The 9,548-nt window shown below is 50.8% G+C and overlaps 1 long non-coding RNA gene across 2 annotated transcripts; it reads left to right on the forward strand.

Moving 5' to 3' along the window:
• Positions 1–276: 276 nt before the first annotated feature.
• On the forward strand, positions 277–8,365 carry LOC129531754 (uncharacterized). 2 transcript variants are annotated; one of them, XR_010130090.1, is made up of 6 exons: positions 277–466; positions 1,585–1,775; positions 3,409–3,608; positions 3,836–3,893; positions 7,400–7,457; positions 7,551–8,365. It is a non-coding gene; the product is annotated as an uncharacterized lncRNA (long non-coding RNA). The 2 variants fall into 2 exon arrangements; XR_010130091.1 differs by lacking the exon at positions 3,409–3,608 and having other exon boundaries at positions 7,551–7,935.
• Positions 8,366–9,548: the final 1,183 nt, after the last annotated feature.

Genomic DNA, 9,548 nt, shown 5'->3' on the forward strand with positions numbered 1-9,548 from the left:
CGCCGTCTCGGCCCCTGCGCCGCGCCCGCCTCCGTCTCGGCGCCAGCGCCGTGCCCCAGCCCCGCGCTGGCGTTTTTCTCTGCGCCTGCGCTGTGCTGGCATTTTTTTTCTCGGCGCCTGCGCTGCGCCAGCATCCGTCTCTGCGCCTGGGCCGCGCCCCCGCCACGGAGCCGCGCCGGCCTGAGTCTCTGTGTCTGCGCCGCGCCCCCCGCCCCGGTGCCAGGCTGGCGTGCGTCTCTGGGTCTGCGCCGCGCCCCCCAGGGACGCGCCGGCGTTTTTCTCTGCGTCTGCCCGTGCTGGGGCGCGTCTGTGCGCCTGCGCTGGCGCTGTGCCTTTGGCGGGGCGGAGCTGCGTTCTCTTCAGCACAGACCTGGAGAGCATCGCGAGGGCGGAGCTCCGTTTTCCTCTGCAGAGACTTCCGGGGTATTGTGATGACGGAGCAGCATTCTACTCAGCACAGACCCGGGTAGGGCGGGGGCACCGCGATGGCGGAGCTGCATTCTGCTCAGCACAGGGTTAGGGTTAGGGGTTAGGGGTTAGGGTTAGGGGGTTAGGGTTAAGGGTTAGGGTTAGGGTTTGGGTTCAGGTTGGGGTAGGGGTTAGGGTTAGGGTAGAGTTAGGGGTTAGGGTTGTTACGGTTGGGGTTAGGGTTAGGGGTTAGGGTTAGTGTTAGGGGTTGGGGTTACGGTTAGGGGTTAGGGTTAGTGGTTAGGGTTAGGGGTTAGGGTCAGGGTCAGGGTCAGGGTTTTAGGGTCAGGGGTTAGGGTTAGGGTCAGGGTTAGGGGTTAGGGTTAGGGTGTTACGGTTAGGGTTAGAGGGTTAGGGTTAGCGTTAGGGTACGGTTAGGGTTTAGGGTTAGGGGTAGGGTTAGGGTTTGGGTTGGTTAGGGTTAGGGGTTAAGGTCAGGGTCAGGGTCAAGGGTAGGATTAGGGTTAGGGGTTAGGGGTTGGGTATGGTTAGGGTTAGGGTTTTGGGTTAGGGTTAGCGTAGGGTTAGGGTTAGGATTAGGGGTTAGGGTTAAGGGTTAGGGGTTGGGTTACGGTTAGGGCTTAGGAGTTAGGGTTAGGGTTAAGTGTTAGGTTTAGGGTTAGGGTTAATCGTTAGGGTCAGGGTCAGGGTTAGGAGTCAGGCTCAGGTTCAGGGGTCAGGGGTCAACGTTTATGGTTAGTGTTAGGGGTTAGGGTTAGGGTTCGGTCGTACGGTTAGGTTTAGGGTAGGGTTACAGTAAGGGTAAGGGTTAGGAATAGGGGTTAGGGTTAGTGGTTAAGCGTTAGGGATAGGGTTAGGGGTTAGGGTTAGGGGTTTGGGGTTAGGGTTAGGGTTTGTGTTATTGGTTAGGGTTAGGTATTATGGTTAGGGGTTAGGTTTTGGTTTAGGGTTCGAGTTCGGGTTGGTGTTGGGGTTTGGGGTTAGGGCTAGGGGTTAGGGGTTAGGGTAGGGGTTAGGATTTAGGGGTTAGGGGTAGGGTTTAGTATTGGGGTTAGCGTTTGGGTAGGGTTAGGGTTAGGGTTAAGGGATTAGGGTTAGGGTTAGGGTTAGATTACAATTTCTTACCTGTTTTATTTTGTTTTTTATGTGAGACAGGGTCTCCCTCTGTTGTCCAATGCTGGATTGTAGTAGTGCTATCACAGCTGACTGCAGCCTCAACCTTCCATGCTGAAGCGATCCTCCCACCTCATCCTCCCACGTCGCTGAGACTACAGGTGCTTGCCACTATGCCCAACTAATATTTGGAATTTTCGTATACGTGGATTCTAGAGGGGTGACAGCGAAACGTGAGTAAGCATGGATTTTGGTATATGCAGAGATGGGGGGCTGGAACTAATTCTGTATACTGAGGGACGACGACTGTATATGTTTTTACAATTACTCTGTAGGATACATACTGTTGCATAGCCTTGAAAATAATAATTTTTAATTGAGTGGAATAATAATAGTATTGCTAAAAGTAGCAGCTGGCCAGGTGTGGTGGCTCACACTGGTAATCGCAACACTTTGGGAGGCTGAGGCAGGAGGATGGCTTGAGGCCAAGAGTTTGCGATAGGCCTTGGAAACAAAGGGGGAGTCACCATCCCTACAGAAAAATACATGAATTAGCCTAGTGTGGTGGCATGTTCCTGTAGTCCCAGCTACTTGGGAAGCTGAGGTGGGAGGATCACTTGAGCCCACGGAGGCTGAGACTGCAGTGAGTCATGATCAGGCCTCTGCACTCCAGCCTGGGTGACAGAGTGAGACCCTGTCTCAAAACAAAAAAGTAGCAGCTAACATCAACTGACCTTTTATACCAGGTGCCTATTGATACCATAGTTTAATTTCTTAGAACTGTTTCTTATTTCACTTACCAACTCTGTCTTCAGTTACTCCCAGATTTTTACTGTGTGTGTGCAGATGACCTTTTGTTTAGATTGAATTGTCTCCCCAGAAGTAAGATTACTGTGAGTCATGGTGAATGGACATTCTCATTACCCTTGATGTAAATTGACAGGGTTTTGGGTGCCTCCCAGCTATAATCTTAGCACTTTGGGAGGCTAAGAGAGGAGGATTGCTTGAGGCCAAGAGTTGGAGGAGGCAGTATGGCAGTATGGTGAGACCCTGTCTCCATTATTTTAAAAAATTGACAGGCTTTACCCGGGAAGGCTTACACACAATTTAAACACCCCTCATAGTATAAGAAAGTGCCCATTTCACTGCACCTTTGCCAGCACAGGGTATTATAATTTAGTAAGTCATTTTTTGTTTGATTATTTTAAATAGACAAAAGACCTCATGTTACTTTACTTGTCACATTTCAACATCTTTCCTCAGCTTATTGGCTCTATTTCTTTTCTGTCTGTAAATGGTTGTTGCTGTTTTGGTCTTTGAGACAGGGTCTTGCTCTGTCACCAGGCTGGACTGTAGTGGCATAATCATGCCTCAGTGCAGCCTTGACCTCCCAGGCTCAAACTTCAGCATTCCGAGTAGCTGGGACTACAAGTGTGCACCACCACCCCCAGCTAACTTTTTTCTTCTTTTGGATAGAGACAGGGTCTCACTGTGTTGTCCAGACCGGCCTCTAGCTCCTGGCCTTAAAGAATCCTCCTGCATTAGCATCTCAAATTGCTGGAATTTCAGGTATGAGCCACCATGCCTGGCCTGGGCTAGTCCTATATTTTCTAGCGTTCTCTTTACTTTGTGCTAGCCAATCTCTCATTATGCTGTTCACCTGTTATAATGAATAATTCTCCATATTAAATTTTACCACTTTAAACTTTTGAGTGGTTTATGCTTCCTGATTGGACTCTGACTAATATGTGAGGAAGGGTCCCAGGAGGTAAACCCACACTGATGGGATTTGGGCATAGGTTTGGTTTCCCAGGGGGCAGTGCTGAGCTCTTTGCCAGTGGGAAATGGGATGCTGGTGATTTCCAGTAGGTGACCTCACAGTGACTCAAGCTACCGCTTACTGTTGATTGTGACGAAATGCCAGCTGAGGCACATGCCTTGGGAGCTAATTGGTTGCTGCCCTTGACCACTGTGAAGACTGCTGTGGGAAGGGTCGCTTTGGATGCACTTGAGCAGAGGTCCCCAACCCCTGAGCCATGGAGCGGCAACGAGCCACACAGCAGGAGGTGAGTGGTGTCGAGTGAGGGAGTGAGGGAAGCTTCGTCTGTATTTACAGCCACTCCCCTTTGCTCACATTCCCGCCTGAACTCCACCTTCTCAGATGAGCAGCAGCATTAGATTCTCATAGGAGAACGCACCCTGTTGTGAACCGTGCATGTGAGGGATCTAGGTTGCGCTGTGCTTATGAGAATCTAATACCTATTGATCTGTCACTTTCTGTCATCACGCTCAGGTGGGAACATCCAGTTTCAGGAAAACAAGCTTAACACGCCCACTGATTCTGCATTATGGTGAGTTCTATAATTATTTTATTATATATTACAGTGTAATAATGGAAATAAAATGCCTAAGAGATGTAAATGTGCTTACATCTTTTGGCCCAGCTCCTACCTCCCAGCAGCCTCTCCAGGCACAGAATTTTCTCCAGTCAGCCTCTAGAGACCAAGCTCATGACTCACAATGGCCTATTTAGGCCCATTCCCTACCTCACGGCAGTCTCCGCAGATGAGCCTACTGCCTCACAACAGCCTCCACAGGCACAGCTCCATCGTTACAATGGCCTCTTCAGACCCAGCTCCTGCCTCCCAGTGTTCTCTCCAGGCCCTGAACTTTCTCCGTAAGTTGAGGTAGCTGGGACTGTAGGTATACATGACGATACTTGGCTAATTTTTAAATTGTTTTGCAGACATGGGGTCTCACTTTGTTGGCCAGGCTGGTGTCAAACTAATGGCCTCAAGTGACCCTTCCACCCCTGCCTCCCATCCTCGAGGTATGTGCCACCACAAGGAGCACTTGTTCAATTTTCTAAAGAAAAAATTTCTAAAGTAAGGCTGTGGGATGATGGCAGGAAAATAAAAGAAAAACGAAGAATAAGTTAAAATGACTTATTCACACATATTCTTTTGACAGCAAAAAGAACTTTTAGTATATACATTCCTTACAAACAAACAAACGGCAGATAAACAATGTTGTATAGGAACTTCAACACACACTGTACAATATTCCCACTTTGCTGACATAAGTTATGGAAATTTCGTGGTTTCCTTGAGTGTCGCTACCAGTGTTTTGCTTCTCTGATGATTTTTATCAACTTCCTCATCTGTTAACTTCTCTCCAAGGTATGTCATGTCACGACATACTGCCCCTGCACGAACACGGCCAGTGTCTTCCTATTAAACATGTAGAATGCTTTCCTAATTTCTCTTTTTACTCTCTGTCTTTGTGTTCTGCATTTTCCTTACTTTTATTGTCAGAAACTCCAGAAAGTCAATCGTACTAATTTATCACGATTTGCTTTATTAATTTATACTATGCTTATATGGAATTTTGCCCAACAGACCTCATTACAATTTGGGCCAGGGCCCAGGGTTAGGGTTGTTTTAATGTCAGGGCCCAGAGTTAGGGTTGTTTTAGGGTCAGGGCCCAGAGTTAGGGTTGTTTTAGGGTCAGGGCCCAGGGTTAGGGTTGTTTAAGGGTCAGGGCCCAGGGTTAGGGTTGTTTTAGGGTCAGGGCCCAGGGTTAGTGTTGTTTTAGGGTCAGGGCCCAGGGTTAGGGTTGTTTTAGGGTCAGGGCCCAGTGTTAGGGTTGTTTTAGGGTCAGGGCCCAGGGTTGGGGTTGTTTTAGGGTCAAGGCCCAGGGTAGGTTTGTTTTAGGGTCAGGACCCACGGTTAGGGTTTTAGGATCAGGGCCAGGGCCCAGGGTTAGGGTTTTAGGGTAAGGGCCAGGGCCCAGGGTTAGGGATTTAGGCTCAGGGCCAGGGCCCAGGGTTAGGGTTTTAGGGTAAGGGCCAGGGCCCAGGGTTAGGGTTTTAGGCTCAGGGCCAGGTCCCAGGGTTAGGGTTTTAGGCTCAGGGTCAGGGCCCATGGTTAGGGTTGTTTCAGGGTCAGGGCCCAGGGTTAGGGTTTTTTCAGGGTCAGGGCCCAGGGTTAGGGTTGTTTCAGGGTCAGGGCCCTGGGTTAGGTTTGTTTCAGGGTCAGGGCCCAGGGTTAAGGTTGTTTCAGGGTCAGGGCCCAGAGTTAGGGTTGTTTCAGGGTCAGGGCCCAGGGTTAGGGTTGTTTCAGGGTCAGGGCCCAGAGTTTGGGTTGTTTTAGGGTCAGGGCCCAGGGTTAGGGTTGTTTTAGGGTCAGGGCCCAATGATAGGGTTGTTTTAGGGTCAGGGCCCAGGGTTAGGGTTGTTTTAGGGTCAGGGCGCAGGTTTAGGGTTGTTTTAGGGTCAGGGCCCGGGGTTAGGGTTGTTTTAGGGTCAGGGCCAGGGCCCAGGGTTAGCTTTGTTTTAGGGTCAGGGCCACGGCCTAGGGTTAGGGTTGTTTTAGGGTCAGGGCCAGGGCCCAAAGTTAGGGTTGTTTTAGGGTCAGGGCCTAGAGTTAGGTTTTTAGGCACTGGTCCAGGGTTCAGGGTTAGGGTTTTAGGCTCAGGGCCAGGGCCCAGGTTTAGGGTTGTTTTAGGGTCGGGGCCAGGGCCCAGGGTTAGGGTTGTTTTAGGGTCATGGCCAGGTCCCAGGATTAGGGTTGTTTTAGGGTCAGGGCCAGGGCCCAGGTTTAGGGTTCTTTTAGGGTCAGGGCCCAGTTTTAGGGTTGTTTTTGGGTCAGTTCCCAGGGTTAGGGTTGTTTTAGTTTCAGGGCGCAGGGTTAGGGTTGTTTTAGGGTCAGGGCCCAGGGTTATGGTTGTTATAGGGTTAGGGCCCAGGGTTAGGGTTTTAGGCTCAGGGCCAGGGCCCAGGGTTAGGGTTTTAGGCTCAGGGCCAGGGCCCAGGGTTAGGGTTTTAGAGTCAGGGCCAGGGCCCAGGGTTAGGGTTTTAGGCTCAGGGCCAGGGCCCAGGGTTAGGGTTTTAGGCTCAGGGCCAGGGCCCAGGGTTAGGGTTTTAGGCTCAGGGCCAGGTCCCACGGTTAGGGTTTTAGGGTCAGGGCCAGGGCCCAGGGTTAGGGTTTTAGGGTCAGGGCCAGGGCCCAGGGTTAGGGTTTTAGGCTCAGGATCAGGGCCCAGGGTTAGGGTTTTAGGATCAGGGCCAGGGCCCAGGGTTAGGGTTTTAGGCTCAGGGTCAGGGCCCAGGGTTAGGGTTTTAGGATCAGTGTCAGGGCCCAGGGTTAGGGTTTTAGGGTCAGGGCCAGGGCGCTGGGTTAGGGTTTTAGGGTTATGGCCAGTGCCCAGGGTTAGGGTTTTAGGGTCAGGGCCTGGGCCCAGGGTTAGGGTTTTAGGGTCAGGGCCAGGGCCCAGGGTTAGGGTTTTTGGGTCAGGGCCTGGGCCCAGGGTTAGGTTTTTAGGGTCAGGGCCCAGGGTTAGGGTTTTAGGGTCAGGGTCCAGGGTTAGGGTTTTAGGGTCAGGACCCAGGGTTAGGGTTTTAGGGTCAGGGCCCAGGGTTAGGGTGATTTCCAGGAAGTGACCTCACAGTGACTCAAGCTGCCACTTACTGTTGATTGTGATGAAATGCCAGCTGAGGCACATGCCTTGGGAGCTAAGTGGTTGCTGCTCTTGACTACTATGAAGACTGGTGTGGGAAGGGTCGCTTTGGATGCACTTGAGCAGGGGTCCCCAACCCCTGAGCCATGGAGCCGTAAGGAGCCACACAGCAGGTGAGTGGTGTCGAGTGAGGGAGTGAGGGAAGCTTCGTCTGTATTTACAGCCACTCCCCTTTGCTCACATTCCCGCCTGAGCTCCACCTTCTCAGATGAGCAGCAGCATTAGATTCTCATAGGAGAACACACCCTGTTGTGAACCATGCATGTGAGGGATCTAGGTTGCGCTGTGCTTATGAGAATCTAATACCTATTGATCTGTCACTTTCTCCCATCACGCTCAGGTGGGACCATCCAGTTTCAGGAAAACAAGCTTAACACGCCCACTGATTCTACATTATGGTGAGTTCTATAATTATTTTATTATATATTCCAGTGTAATAATGGAAATGAAGTGCCTAATCAACGTAAATGTGCTTAAATCTTTTGGCCCAGCTCCTACCTCCCGGCAGCCTCGCCAGGCCCAGAACTCTCTCCAGTCAGCCTCTACAGACCAAGCTCATGACTCACAATGGCCTATTTAGGCCCATACCCTACCTCACGGCAGTCTCCGCAGATGAGCCTACTGCCTCACAACAGCCTCCACAGGCACAGCTCCATCGTTACAATGGCCTCTTTAGACCCAGCTCCTGCCTCCCAGCCTTCTCTCCAGGCCCTGAACTTTCTCCGTAAGTTGAGGTAGCTGGGACTGTAGGTATACATGATGATACTTGGCTAATTTTTAAATTGTTTTGCAGACATGGGGTCTCACTTTGTTGGCCAGGCTGGTGTCAAACTAATGGCCTCAAGTGACCCTTCCACCCCTGCCTCCCATCCTCGAGGTATGTGCCACCACAAGGGGCACTTGTTCAATTTTCTAAAGAAAAAATTTCTAAAGTAAGGCTGTGGGATGATGGCAGGAAGATAAAAGAAAAACAGAAGAATAAGTTAAAATGACTTATTCACACATATTCTTTTGACAGCAAGAAGAACTGTTAGTATATACATTCCTTACAAACAAACAAATGGCAGATAAACAATGTTGTATAGGAACTTCAACACACACTGTACAATATTCCCACTTTGCTGACATAAGTTATGGAAATTTCGTGGTTTCCTTGAGTGTCGCTACCAGTATTTTGCTTCTCTGATGATTTTTATCAACTTCCTCATCTGTTAACTTCTCTCCAAGGTATGTCATGTCACGACATGCTGCCGCTGCACGAACACGGCCAGTGTCTTCCTATTAAACATGTAGAATGCTTTCCTAATTTCTCTTTTTACTCTCTGTCTTTGTGTTCTGCATTTTCCTTACTTTTATTGTCAGAAACTCCAGAAAGTCAATCGTACTAATTTATCACGATTTGCTTTATTAATTTATACTATGCTTATATGGAATTTTGCCCAACAGACCTCATTACAATTTGGGCCAGGGCCCAGGTTTAGGGTTGTTTTAATGTCAGGGCCCAGAGTTAGGGTTGTTTTAGGGTCAGGGCCCAGGGTTAGGGTTGTTTTAGGGTCAGGGCCCAGGGTTAGGGTTGTTTTAGGGTCAGGGCCCAGGGTTAGGGTTGTTTTAGGGTCAGGGCCCAGGGTTAGTGTTGTTTTAGGGTCAGGGCCCAGGGTTAGGGTTGTTTTAGGGTAAGGGCGCAGTGTTAGGGTTGTTTTAGGGTCAGGGCCCAGGGTTGGGGTTGTTTTAGGGTCAAGGCCCAGGGTAGGGTTGTTTTAGGGTCAGGACCCACGGTTAGGGTTTTAGGATCAGGGCCAGGGCCCAGGGTTAGGGTTTTAGGGTAAGGGCCAGGGCCCAGGGTTAGGGTTTTAGGCTCAGGGCCAGGGCCCAGGGTTAGGGTTTTAGGCTCAGGGTCAGGGCCCATGGTTAGGGTTGTTTCAGGGTCAGGGCCCATGGTTAGGGTTGTTTCAGGGTCAGGGCCCAGGGTTAGGGTTTTTTCAGGGTCAGGGCCCAGGGTTAGGGTTGTTTCAGGGTCAGGGCCCTGGGTTAGGGTTGTTTCAGGGTCAGGGCCCAGGGTTAGGGTTGTTTTAGGGTCAGGGCCCGGGGTTAGGGTTGTTTTAGGGTCAGGGCCAGGGCCCAGGGTTAGCTTTGTTTTAGGGTCAGGGCCACGGCCTAGGGTTAGGGTTGTTTTAGGGTCAGGGCCAGGGCCCAAAGTTAGGGTTGTTTTAGGGTTAGGGCCCAGGGTTAGGTTTTTAGGCACTGGTCCAGGGTCCAGGGTTAGGGTTTTAGGCTCAGGGCCAGGGCCCAGGTTTAGGGTTGTTTTAGGGTCGGGGCCAGGGCCCAGGGTTAGGGTTGTTTTAGGGTCATGGCCAGGTCCCAGGATTAGGGTTGTTTTAGGGTCAGGGCCAGGGCCCAGGTTTAGGGTTCTTTTAGGGTCAGGGCCCAGGGTTAGGGTTGTTTTTGGGTCAGGGCCCAGGGTTAGGGTTGTTTTAGTTTCAGGGCGCAGG

Source organism: Gorilla gorilla, chromosome 12 (genome assembly GCF_029281585.2).
Source record: "Gorilla gorilla gorilla isolate KB3781 chromosome 12, NHGRI_mGorGor1-v2.1_pri, whole genome shotgun sequence".
Lineage (NCBI taxonomy): Eukaryota > Metazoa > Chordata > Mammalia > Primates > Hominidae > Gorilla > Gorilla gorilla.